A 13,836-nucleotide genomic window follows, 5' to 3' on the forward strand; every position below is an offset into this window, starting at 1 on the left:
ATTGTTTTTAGTCCTTGAGAACTGCTTTGAGTTCTTATATGTGGAAAAGTGGGATATTAATTAACTAACTAATTCCACCCCTTTTAGTGCTTCAGAGGCCTCCTGCCAAGTTGGATAGAGTTTGGCCTGGGGACATCCCAGGCTGTGCTTCACTTGCCTTCCATGTAGGTGAGAAGGCCTGAGAACATAGCAAACAGGAATAGCAAACAGGACATAGGAGTTTTGTAGGAGTTTAGCGAAAGGTGTGCGGGGGAGTTTGGATAACAAGGAGCCTGGTGGAGAAGAGAACGTAAGTACATATTCCTCCCTGTATCCCTCATATTCTTGAGAAAGGCTGTTTGGACAGTTAAATAGCTGATGATTACAGCTGAGACCTATCCTTCTAATAAACAGATAATAAACTACTTACAATAAACTATCTCTAAATACTGTAAACAGCCAACAAGACAGTATGAAGATAGAAGGTCATCAGGGGAAGGGGCACTTCCCAGTGTATTGCACAGAGTGCCACATGTACGACTATTTGCCCCATGGGCAGAAGTCATGGGTGTGTGCTCGGTGCAAGGAGCTCCTGGCCCTCAGGGAACAAATCAGTTCCCTTGAGACCAAGGTGGCGGATCTGGAGAAGCTCAGAGAGACAGAGAGGCATGTGGACGAGACCTTCAGGGATGTGATAGAGGCATCCCAATCCAGGGCTGGTAGCTCCTCTGCTGTCAGGGAGAATGAAGGTCTTGGGCAAGGAGGACATCAGTCTGAGGAAGAGGGAAATGCTCCTTTAGAAGGGACCCCTTTCGTGGATGATGAGCCCATATCCTCTCGCACGGGGGATACTCCTCTGGGGGGTGGGGGCCTCCTTGTAGTGGGTGATTCGATCATTAGAGGGCTAGAGAGATGGGTTTGTGACCTGCGTGTCGACCGCACGGTGACTTGCCTGCCTGGTGCGAAGGTTGTGGACATTACGCAGCATCTAGACAGGCTCCTAGGCAGTGCTGGGGAGGAGACAGCTGTCGTGGTGCACGTTGGCACCAACGATGTGGCGAAAAGTCGGGAGGTCCTGGAAGCCAAATTTAGGCTGATAGGTAGTGTATTGAAGTCCAGGACCCCCAAGGTAGCATTCTCAGAAATGCTACCTGTTCCACGCGCAGGTACAGTGAGACAGGCAGAGCTGAGGGGTTTCAATGCGTGGATGAGACGTTGGTGCCGGGAGGAGGGGTTTAGATTTGTTAGGCACTGGGATACATTTTGGGGCAAGCAAGGCCTGTACAAAAGGGACGGGCTGCACTTGAACCAAGATGGAACCAGACTGCTGGCGCTTAAAATCAAAAAGGTTGCAGAGGAGCTTTTAAAATGATACCTTGGGAACAGCCAATGGGAGCTGGGCAGTATCCCGTTTGGCAAAAGCCATCCTTTAAAGTGTGAGGCTGCAAAGAATTCAGATAAAACAGAAGGGGACAGAGCAGAACCGCATAAAGAGCAGACGGGAGCCTGTGCCAGCAGGTCAAAGAGTCATAAGAATAGCATACTTCAGGGGAGAGAATCAGCATATAGGTGCTTATATGCCAATGCCAGAAGCTTCCAAGCCAAGATGGGTGAGTTGGAGTGCTTGGTTGCTAACGCAGAAATGGATATAGTGGGCATAACAGAAACATGGTGGAACAGTGAGAACCAGTGGGACACAGTCATCCCTGGGTATAAACTCTACAGAAAGGACAGGGAGGGGCGCATTGGAGGTGAAGTAGCACTGTATATTAAAGTAGGGATAGAATCTAACAAGCTTGAAAACCCAGGTGGACTGGAGTCCTCCACAGAAACCCTGTGGGTGACTATACAAGGCCGGAAAGGGAACGTGCTACTGGGGATGTGCTATCGCATTCCGGATCAAAACGCCAACAGTGACTGGGACTTGCAGGAGGAAATCAGGGAGGCATCAAGGAGAGGCAGGGCTGTAATTATGGGTGATTTCAACTACCTACACATAGACTGGGTAAATTCATAGTCAGGTCAGGACAAAGAGGTCAAATTTCTAGATACACTAAATGACTGTGCCCTAGAACAGTTGGTCATGGAACCGACCAGAGAGAAGGCGACCTTGGACCTAATTCTGGGTGACACCCAGGACCTGGTGCATGACATCAGTGTCATCGACCCTTTAGGGAACAGTGACCATAGTGCAGAGGCGTAACTGGGGATAATGGCACCCAGGGCAAGCAATGCCCTTGAAATTGCCCCCCCCCCCCCGCCCCCCACATCCGAACCTCAGCACGGCGGTGCTCACGATGCATTTCTGTGCCTGCTGGTGGCAAAGGTCTGGCGCTCAGTTACAACAGCAGCTGATGCAGCCTCATCAGCCTGCCGGAACAAAGCCGTGTCGTCTTCACCACACAAACCTCGCGTCGGTTCCTGAAGCTCCAGCACTCCGGCCGGCAACACTTCAGGACTGCGCAGCTGCACGGACCCACCCCCCACCTCCCACTCAAGACGGGAGATGGGCAAGGCACGTCCTAGCGGGGAGGTGCCTTCCCTAGGCTGCCGTTCCTCTCTCGGGTCGCCGCGCCACTGCCCGCCTTTCTGACTCCCGCAGCAGTCGCACACCCACCATGCTCAGGCTGGGGCGGCTGCTGCTCTCCGCGCTCTCGGCGTCCAGAGGTGCAAAAGGAGGGAGGCGTGCCGCGGCGGGCTTATCCTGAGGAGTTGTTGGAGGGACGGCAGCTCTTTTATGCCTGTGGGCAGCAGCCATGAGGAGGCACCGCTACTTGCTGGAGCGCGGCATCGCGGCGGCGGCCGAGGGCAAGAGCTGCAGCGGGGCCAAAGAGGACGCTGAGCGGGGCCCCCGGTGTCTGTGCAGCTGCAGCAAGCGCCGCCGGCAGTGGCAGGCAGCAGCGGATCGCGCGGCGGGGCGAGGCTGAGCTTATAGCTGGCTATGCGTGATGACGCCCCGCCGCGCGAACCGCCGCCACCCGCCACTGCCAGTGGCGCTGGCTGCAGCTGCACAGGCACCGGGGGCCCCGCTCGGCATCCTCTTTGGCCCCGCTGCAGCCCTCACTCTCGCCCTCGGCCACCGCCGCAATGCCGCGCTCCAGCAAGTAGTGGCTGCTGCACACAGGCATAAAAGAGCTGCCGTCCCTCCAACAACTCTCAGGATAAGCCCGCCGTGGCGCGCCTCTCTCCTTTTGCGCCTCCGGACGCCGAGAGCACGGAGAGCAGCTCTCGATTCTGCAGCACCCACACATCTGAGGTGGGGGGGAAGGGGTTTCCAAGCGGGGCTGGGCGCTTTAACGCCACCACTACGCCTGTTGCCCATGTCTGAGATAATGCAGTAATGGTAATGCAGTGAGCCTGCTGGGCTCTTTGCAGGAGTGTGCGAGTGTGGGGGGTGGGCGGCTGGCCGGCCGCCTTTCCTGCCAGCCAGTGGGAGCGCCCACCAGCCACCCCCGCCACCCAGAATTTGGGGAAATTTTTTTTAAAAAAAATTTTTTTTGAAGAAAAAAAATTTTGGGTGGTGGAGCTTTTCTGGGGCATTGTGCTGCGCCCCCTCCCAGAATGGCGCCCAGGGCACGTGCCCTGCCTGCCCCCCCTATCGTTATGCCCCTGCCACAGGGATCCGAGCTGTCGGTGATGGACCAGGAGAGGGATCTTGGGGTCGTGGTGGACAGCTCATTGAAATTGTCGACTCAATGTGCGGCAGCTGTGAAAAAGGCAAATTCCATGCTAGGGATCATTAGAAAGGGGATTGAAAATAAAACGGCTAATATCATAATGCCCTTATACAAAACTATGGTGCGACCACACTTGGAGTACTACTGTGTACAATTCTGGTCACCACATCTTAAAAAGGACATTGTTGAACTGGAATAGGTACAGAAGAGGGCAACCAAGATGATGAGGGGCCTAGAGCACCTTTCTTATGAGGCAAGACTACAACACCTGGGGATTTTTCGTTTAGAAAAAAGACGACTGCAGGGAGACCTGATAGAGTTCTATAAAATCATGCATGGTTTGGAGAATTTGGAGAGAGATAAATTCTTTTCCCTCTTTCACAACACTAGAACCAGGGGTCACTCCATGAAATTGATTGCCAAGAGGTCTAGGACCAACAAACGGAAGTACTTTTTCACACAACGCGTGATCCACTTGTGGAACTTTCTGCCACAGGACATAGTGACAGCCAACAACCTGGATGGCTTTAAGAGGAGTTTGGATAACTTCATGGAGGAGAGATCTATCAATGGCTACTAGTCGGAGGGCTGTGGGCCACCTCCAGTCTCAAAAGACAGGATAGCTCTGAGAACCAGTTGCAGGGGAGTAATGGCAGGAGAGAGGGCACACGCTCAACTCCTGACTGTGGCTTCCAGCAGCATCTGGTAGGCCACTGTGAGAAACAGGATGCTGGACTTAGATGGGCCTTGGGCCTCATCCAGCAGGGCTGTTCTTATGTTCTTACCGGATGGACTTGTAACCTGCTGGAACCAGAAATGCTTCAGTACTTGCCATACATTGCCCCAGCTCTGCCCCAACCATACATTGGAGCAGAACTGGAAGCAACAATATGACATGGACAAGCATGATAATGAAATAAATAGGAACTGGTTCTTCATGTCCAAAGCTTTGAGTGAGAGACATATATGGGCCATTTACTCCAGAAGTCTGGAAGTGGCACTTCTGTAATCAGGGTGTCTTGCAGTAAGTGCAATACAAATGTAAGCATTCTCTGTGTTGTGAAAATGCCTCTATAAAGTTGATGCCCCTAGCAATGTACAAATCATTGGGTGCAGTGGCACAGGGAAGGCATAGGCGGCCCATGTTCAAGTAATGGGAAGCCCGCCCCCACAGCAGCGGCAGTGCACTTCCCGCCTCATTTCCCTCTGGGGCTGCCTCGCTCATCCCTTCTCCTCCCAGTGGCTTGCCACTACAGGCATCCAGCACCCCCTCATGATGATGATGGCCTCCCTGATCCAGCAGGCCACAGGGAGGCTGCCCTGTCCCTGCTTCTCAGCTGGCTGCTGCACATGCACAATGGCCATTTGAGTGGTCAACACATATGGCAGCCAGCTGAGTGGCGGGAGCAGGGCAGTCTACCCAAAGGCTGCTGGGTTGGCAGGCCACCACCACCTGGGCGGGGAGGCTGCCGGCTGCCCAGGGAGAGAAGGGGCCAGGCGCGTAACAATGATAGGGCAAGGGGAGACAGTTGTCTGGGGGGCCCACTGCCTGGAGGAGCCCCCCAGGGGCACCTCACGTGACTCCCCATTGCCCCCTGCCCAGCCCCATAGCCTCTCAGCCACTTGCCCTCTTCGCCGTCTCTCCTGCTTGTTCTGCTGGCCGCAATCGAAGCAGCAGGCAAGCTGCCAAGAGCTCCTTTTCTCCCGCCTCTCAGCTGATCGGCGGGTGGGCGGGGCTTCCACGGAGGCCTCCGTGTAGGCCGCAGTGAAGCCTGAACTCGAGTAGGGCCCAAGCCAGCCAGGAAGGAGGAGGCAGCCAGAGTGTTCTCTGCAGCAGAAGACCTCTTGCTGCCCTGCTTAACCCAGACCAGCATTTGCCAGGTAGAGTGTGAACTCCTTTTTGTGGTTACCTTTCCCGCCCCCCCCCCCCATATATAGGGATCTGCTTGCCATAGGGCTTGGATGGGGGGGGGAGGGACCAAGAAGTCTCTGAATATTTATTTTTAAACAGCTTGGAAAATTTGCTGACTTAAAAAAAACTATCTAAAAAGTCCTATAAGTGGCTTGTTTCATGGCAGAAAATTGCAAAAACTTCTGGAACAGTATTTTATTAATTTTATTTATTCATTCATTCATTTATAAATGCACTTATGTTCAAGTTGTTTTGCAACCCAGAAGGTCTGAGTGAGAACTGTGAAGCATGTGTGGTGCTTTTATTTTATTTTTCTTGTGTGTGAACTGCTCCCCAATAACTTGCAGGGACTTCAGGGTAAATCTGGCCAACATGTGAATGCAGCACCTCCATTCCAGAGGAGATGTGTCTTAAAGGGCTCTAAAAGCCTCCTGTGAAAAACCTCCTGCAATCAAACTTGACTGAATTTGTTCAGAATTCTGAGAAAACAAACATAGGCTCACCCTGCATGTTTGAAAGTCTCCTTTGCTAATCTGCAGCGAGGGGCCCATTTTAATAATTCATCTTTCTAGTGTGTTCTAGGCATTAAAAGTAATACAAATGTATAGTACTCAATGTATATCACTATATATTGTGACGTGTGTGTGTGTATTCAGTGAAATGTATTTGCAGGCAGCATACTTATTTTGGAATATCAGACTTAAATCCTTGGGGGCCTGGGGTGTGCGGAGGCCCTGGACTTTGGGGGGGGCATTTTAAAATCTTGTCTCTGGGCCCACTCCAACCTTGCTACGCCCCTGGAAGGGGCAATTGAAGCGGCCCCAGAAGAAAACGGAGGTGGCCCTGGAGACAGCTCCGCACAGGTTCTTCAAACTGTGTGCACGATTACAGCTTCGCCCCGATTCCATGTCAAGTCTCCTTATACATATAGAGTACATATGATACTATTAAGTATTAGCTTGAACTGAGCATATTATAAAGTCCTCTGAATTTTTCTTGATAACTATTTATCAAGAAAAGCCAAGAGAGCCAGCTTGGTGTAGTGATTAGAGTGCTGGACTAGGACCGGAGAGACCCGAGTTCAAATCCCCATTGAGCCATGAAACTAGCTGGGTGGCCCTGGGCCAGTCACTTCTCTCTCAGCCTAACCTACTTCACAGGGTTGTTGTGAAAGAGAAACTCAAGTATGTAGTACACCGCTCTGGGCTTCTTGGAGGAAGAGCAGGATATAAGTGTGTGTGTGTGTGTGTGTGTGTATGTATGTATATATATATATATATATATATATATATATATATATACACATATATATATATATATATATATATATATATATATATATATATATACACATATACATATACATATACACACACATACATATTTGGCAATCCATTTTAATGATTTGGAAAACCATTAAAAAATCTTCCCGATATAGGTTGAGCAGTGGCATATCAAATCAGTTTGCACTCATGACAGTTCAGATGACCATTTTGCCTTAGCTACACTTTGGGTTTTTTTCCAGAATGAATGTTGAAGAAGAGGAAAAAGTCAGCCAAGTACAAGCACAAATTGGCTTGCAAATCATAGCAGGCCAAGTAGCTGACATGAGGAGCAATTAGGTGTATGTGTCCTTTAAATGTTGTTCTTAAGATAAGTGCTAGAAAGGTCCTTCCCATCCTTCCCAGGGTGCCTCTGCACTCCACAGAGAAAATGCCTACTCAAGAGAAGAGAGAAGGCAAAAATAAGGGAAATGTTTGACTTGACACACTCCTGTGGTGTTCATGATCTTGAAAGCTTGCCTCCTTTTGTGTGAACTTGAAAGCTTAAGATTCTTGTACTCCCACTGCCATAATGTTGATCCTTATGTGAAACCATCACAGCAAGAACACCCTGTACTACCACGAAGTTGCTAAATCATTTACATGGTTAATTAAATCAAGACTAATTCACACAATACATTTTATTATTCACCTGAGCATTCCAGGGCAAACAACACTGATGGGCACTAACAACTTTAAAAGTAGTTTAGACTAAGAATATTCACAGTAGTTTATCTACACCTGCTATCTAAAATAAAATTTCAACTACTAGTTGACTACATTTTACTAAAAGAATTTTAGTCCTTTGGTTAACTACGTTGAAGCTGCTAAATAGTTAAACTTACTTTATAATTTTTAAAGCCCCCATTTTCCCAGAATATGGGAAACTCCTATATCAGGCAGCAGCCATATAGGAGGTGCTGAAAGGCACCATCTCATACTGCATGGGAGAAGGCAATGGTAAACCCCTCCTGTATTCTACCAAAGAAAACCACATGGCTTTGTGGGCGCCAGGAGTCGACACTGACTCGACGGCACAATCTTTCCTTTCCTTTCCTTTTCAAGCTGGTTTGGTTGAGTGGACCAGGCCAGCCGGTCGGTTTAACCAAGTCGGTTCACAGACCTGCAGTTTGGTTCGAATTCGGTTCGATTTTGGACTGAACCATGGTTCAGTCCAAAAATGGTCCATGCACACCTGACAGTTCATGATAGCAACCTTCTGAAGAAGTAAATGGTGGGACGAAACAAGCAAAAGTGATCAGGACAAGTGGAGAGCAAGTAGCTAAATAGCAGCAACACACACACACACACACACACACACACTCTCTCCAATTTGGGGCCTTATGTGGCAGCTGTTGTTCCTTATGGCATCTGCTGAACTACCTCAGGTGCCCCTTCAGATCACAACAGCTCCTTAGAATTCTAGTGTGCAAATGTCAGGGTGCTAATTAGCATCCTTTATTTTTCAAATTTTTATCTGGAAACACAAAAGAATGCAAGAGATGAAATAGCTTTCTGTGCAAGTCCCTATATAGTTCAGAATATGGTCCATATTTGTATTAACTTTGTGGCATAAAAATTTATTATGATCTATGGAAATGCTCAAAAAGGTGTTTAGTCAATGCCAAGCCTCTAACTTGGATATAAAATATACTTTAAAACATTTTCTAAAGAATTTAACAATCTGTTACTCATTACCTGTGTTTTGAACTTCAGTGCCAGGCTTTTAATATATTTCAGGCTTCCTGAACCACAGTTCAATTTGTATGCAAGCAGACATGCATTTTGTTTGCTGTAATCTCAGGAGAAGATAAGCATGACATCTGGTTCACACCTGTGGTTTTAGGGATAAGAGTGTAGCTGCTTTATGTATTATTCAGGGCACTCTGTTGACACCTCATGGAGCTTGGATCCTCAGGCCCTTGATCCTTTCTTTTTGTACTTGTCTAAAGTAAACAAGAAATACAGCAGCTTCCTCTTGGTAGACATTATAGGCTGAGTGTAAGCAGCTTCAAATGCTGAAAGTCTGGCAATTAGGTATGCAAGCTGCTTTTCTGATTACTCTGATAAGGTTCTGGTTGTGTAACTCATGTTTGAAGAAAGTTCAAGCTAGGTATACTGCTTTGCAGTCATTAGTGCTAAGCCAAAGCAAACATTTCAGCTAGGCTGAGCTATCCATTATGAGATGCACAAAGTTGGTTATGCATAGAAAGCATGTCGATTGGCTTGGCAGATAAAAGAGACAAGTCCCTGCTCTGTAACATAGTTTGGCATCTTTGTGGAAAATTTCTGTCCACAGCCAAAACAATGACTACAGCCTGCTTGACGATATTCAGTAGAAAGCCTTTAATGCCAGATATTTTGGGGGATTCATATACATTAGCTGAATTCAGAACATTCACTGCACATTTTTAAAGAGCTGTAAAAAAAAAAAAAGAGCACTTCACATGATCTGACACGTAACATGTATTTTGTATCGGACTCTAAGAAATAATCTCTCATGCAGTGGCCTTTAGTTTATTTGATTTGACTGTCATAATTTCCACCCAAAAGATTGCATGCTCATTTTTACGTATTTTTTTAAGTACAATATACGTAGTTTATATAGCAAATATTTGTTTCAATACTATTTTCTTAATCCTTTTCCTTTATAATCCACTTTGTAAGGTTTTTGTTGTTGAAAAGTCGTATATAGAAGTGGTATAGAGAGGGGTATAGAAATATTCATAGTAGTAGTAAATGATCTAAACAATAAATAGGCCGGACACAGCAGAGCAAGCTGGACCAGTGCAGTGTTCTTCATTCAAGGCACAATTTTCCTTGCATGCCGTACCTGCCAACATGTCCCTGTTTTCCCATGCAGGTGAATGAGAAAATAGGGACATGCTGGCAGGTATGCATGCCCCTCCTTGTCTTTAGAATCAGAGAGTAAGTTACATTAAAGGGTTGTACATATACTGCACAGTACACATACTGTACCAGCACTTCCTGTGGTGGGGGATTGGCTCCGCCACTTACCTGGCCACCAGCAGGGGATCAGCTCCGCAGCAGCCAGGTGAGTGGCGGAGCCAGTCGCCCGCCGCAGGGAGTGCTGGGCTGTGCGCTGCTGCTCGGAGGAGCTTGCAGATGCTGCCGCAGCAGAGGTAAGCACCTACTAATTTATGCTTAAAGCTGTCTCTCACTGGCCACTACTGTTTTAAAATGATTTAAAATGTGAAACTGAAGTAATATACTGTGGGGTGGCGGGGGGAGATAATGGCAATTTCAGTACTTGACTTCTTTGACCAAGTCAGCTAAGCTCCCTGTTAACTTTCCCTGGTACTGATCCGGTTCAGAATTGCTTTCATGGAGCAAGTTTTGGAGGGGAGGAATGAGAGCTTTTCTGCATCATTCTAGTTCATCAGTTCATGAAATGACATGCCTTGGTGAGGAGATTTCATCACAGGTGTGTGCCTTATGGATTATCGCAGTGACTCTGCACACCACAAATGTTGAGGCAGAGCCGTAAATTATACTGCATATGTCTATAATGAATTCTCCATGCAGAGTCATGTCATTTCATGAACTGATGAACTAGAATGGTGCAGGAAAATATTTTTGTCAACTTTTTTCCTCAAAAGTGTTTAGTCTGCATAACCCCAAACAAAATCTAGTTTCTAGAAGTTTTTATTCTATAACAAGGATCCATCTTGTTCTATATAAATTGATTTGAGAACTTTGTTGAAAAGTGGTATACAAGTATTCTTAATTTCAATAAAAGCACAACACACAAGCCACTTTATCTGGAGTACTCTTTTTGAAACCAGTGAATTTCTCTTCCCTTTAAAAAGAAATTCCCCTTATTTGGGGGAATAGCAGGATAAAGAGACAAGTTTGCTTTCTGAACATGAAAGAATCCTTTTTTATATCCATTGTGGAACTGTTCAAGAAAATTTACCTGGACATGCTTACCGTGATGCAAATAGGGTTTTTTTTCATCTGTGCTTCAAAAACAGCTTGGTGCCAAATGACTATTCATTTTCTTTGGTAGCTATTTTTCAACAACCCTCTGCTTGTGAAAAAGCATGAATATTGCTTATGCTAACGATGAAAGAAACATACTTTAAAATCTTCTTCTAGCCTATGCTGTTATCCAGTACACATGGAAAACACGAGGCAGGTAAAAGGACTGAATTCAGATTGACAGCATGCTTTTGTCATGTCTTAGCCTTACTTTGTCTTCCATTTTATCACAAACCTGAAATAGCCAGCAAAGGTGCAGCCACAGAATTCAATTACATTTTGCTCCATTACATTCTTTATTAGAGATACCGTGCTTTCCTTTTGGGTTACTGTGCTATCATAACTGAAAGGGTTATTTTGTCAGATATAAATTGGGCTATACTGTGACCACTGCAATCAAACACTGAAAATGAATAACTCTCCCCACAGAGTTGTTTCACTGTAATTGCTCATACAATTTGCAGTTCAGCAGACAATAGTAATCCTGCCAGAGTATTGCCCACATGAGTCCATAATCTATTTAAGCAGCATTTCTGCCCAGTGCTATGTTAGTGAAATCATTCCCTTATGTGGTGCAGGATCTGGATCATGGAAAGGTTTGAACATAGTAAGCAACTGAACATTCAGCTTTGGACAGTGTTAAAGCTTAGGAAAAAAGAAGACTCAGTACTCTTTGTCCCACCAAAGCAACAAATGACATAAAGGGCAACCCAAACGTTCCGCCAGTTAAGGTGACCACCAGTGGCCCTCTTTTTTGCAGCTGTGCATGATGTTATGTATCCTGTGCTTAGCCAACAGCAACTTACCAGTAAGTAACAGAGCTGAACCTACCACTAAAGAGTATATACTATATAGCACTCTTCCACCAATCTTGATGCCATACGCACATTGCTGCCCTATCAACTGTGCAGGAAAGGTACCTGAAAGGTTTCCCCCCTAATTTTCTCTAGTCCAGGGATTCTCAACGTTGGGTCCCCAGATGTTACTGGAGTTCAACTCCCATAATCCCCAACCAAAGGTCACTGTGTTTGGGGATTATGGGAGCTGAAGTCCAATAACATCTGGGAAACCAACGTTGAGAATCCCTGCAGTCTAGTCCATGAGAAGAGACCATTCTATTTGTTTCCCAGTGCTGAAACTCCAATATCCAGTGCTGAAACTCCAATGTTGTGCTTGAGCAAACAAGTTGAACTAGTGCGAGGATGTTGTGCTAGCTTATTATGCTAAGATGGGAACTTGTGTTCCAGAGTGTTGCGCTCATGCAACAAGGTGTGCAGCCTGTGTGGCACATCTCCTGCTGTAAAACATCATCCTCATACATTTTGCATGGAACTTTTGCGCAAGAGCAGAACTTTGAGCATCGCCATGGCTTTGCACAGCTATGCAACCTTCTTGCACTTATGCAACTTTGTTGATTCTGCTAGTGAGCGTTAGTCTGGATGTCAGGCTCTGCCTGTTTTGTTTTCCTTTATGTTTTCCATTATTGCCCAGGTGTGGAAGGAGAATGGTTTGATCTCATGCAGCACCTCTTAACTTAACCTCTCTAGGACCGGGGAGACCCGAGTTCAAATCCCCATTCAGCCATGAGACTTGCTGGGTGACTCTCGGCCAGTCACTTCTCTCTCATCCTAACCTACTTCACAGGGTTCTTGTGAGGAGAAACTTAGTACACCACTCTGGGCTCCTTGGAGGAAGAGTGGGATATTAAAAATGTTTTTAAAACCCCACAAAAACCTTTTATGCTGTGTATGCCTGCTGTTCCTTTTGTATGCCTAGTACTATGGTCCCACTGACCGTAGTACGTGCACCCTTGCATTTCTATAAATGCCTAATGATATTAAATATTTTCCAGTTGGTGCATGGGCTCCATAGTCTTTATGCTTTCCCCATGCCTGTGCATGGACAACATCCACTTCTGTACACTATTGTAATCAGTGTGTTTTACTATTATTCTCTGTGTTTTCCCAGTCCCCTCTTTGTACTCACCTATCCCTCTTTGGGGGAATCTGATTTCTTTTACCTTACCTTACCATTGTTCCCAAGGGGGGCATTTGTTTCAGGATTCATGTTGCATTTGTCATGTTCATCATGTCATTGTGTGTCCTGATTATAATCCTTTTGCTCATAAGTTTTGTTTTCTCTTCGCAACCATTATGCAAAACTGTGTATACATCCCAAACTTGGCATTGCAGGATAGTTATTCTGGCCACTTCTCCATTATGCATCATCTCTTTTCCCTTGGAAATAAACACCAAGGTGCTCCATGGTACAACCTGTGTTTTCTTTTTCTGGGGTGTGTGTGTGTGTCATTGAAACAGTGCAACCAGAACAAAATGGTCAGCACCAAAACCCAAAGACTAAAAGATCCACTAGTGCAAAATAAACCCATTATTTGAAAATCCAAACACATTTAGAGCCAAAACTCTTTATCAGGGGACTACAGAAAGAAATCAATAAAAAAAACTGAAACATGGAGACTAAAATAAATATATAGACTGCATTATCACCATCACAGCAATCCTGGTTATCCATCCTGGTTAAATGTAGTTTAACCGCAGTGGTTTGACCAGGAGTGCCTACAAAATCTGTGTTCTTACAACCAGCTCCATGGAGCCGCTCCGGGAAGAGCAGAAGGTTTCAAGTGCCCTCTCTGGTTTCTCCAAGATAGGGCTGAGAGAGATTCCTGCCTGCAACCTTGGAGAAACTACTGCCTGTCTGTGTAGACAGTACTGAGCTAGATAGACCAATGGTCTGACTCAGTATATGACAGCTTCCTATGTTCCTTGATTTCTGCCTTTGCAAATAGACATCTGCTAAATAGCCCAAAATTGTAGATCTTCTTCTGTATGTCGCATTTCCAGCCAGTGTTTACCTACAGGAGCTGTGTGCTTAATATTGCTCACATGTTCATCTCTTCTTTTTTTCAAAGGTTTAGTAGTCCATT

At 46.2% G+C, this 13,836-nt stretch overlaps 1 protein-coding gene across 10 annotated transcripts in view; it reads left to right on the forward strand.

Moving 5' to 3' along the window:
* PTPRG (protein tyrosine phosphatase receptor type G) overlaps positions 1 to 13,836 on the forward strand; it is a 799,529-nt gene that overhangs the window by 474,006 nt on the left and 311,687 nt on the right. Inside the window, exon 1 of one of the 10 annotated variants that reach the window (XM_053287912.1) lies at positions 5,395 to 5,537. The exons of the other annotated variants lie outside the window; for them this stretch is intronic. The gene's annotated coding sequence lies outside the window, so the exon portion shown is untranslated. Of the gene's footprint in view, positions 1 to 5,394; positions 5,538 to 13,836 lie in introns of those variants that run through there. 10 annotated transcript variants of the gene reach the window in all.

The sequence above is a fragment of the Hemicordylus capensis genome, chromosome 2 (genome assembly GCF_027244095.1).
Source record: "Hemicordylus capensis ecotype Gifberg chromosome 2, rHemCap1.1.pri, whole genome shotgun sequence".
Classification (NCBI taxonomy): domain Eukaryota; kingdom Metazoa; phylum Chordata; class Lepidosauria; order Squamata; family Cordylidae; genus Hemicordylus; species Hemicordylus capensis.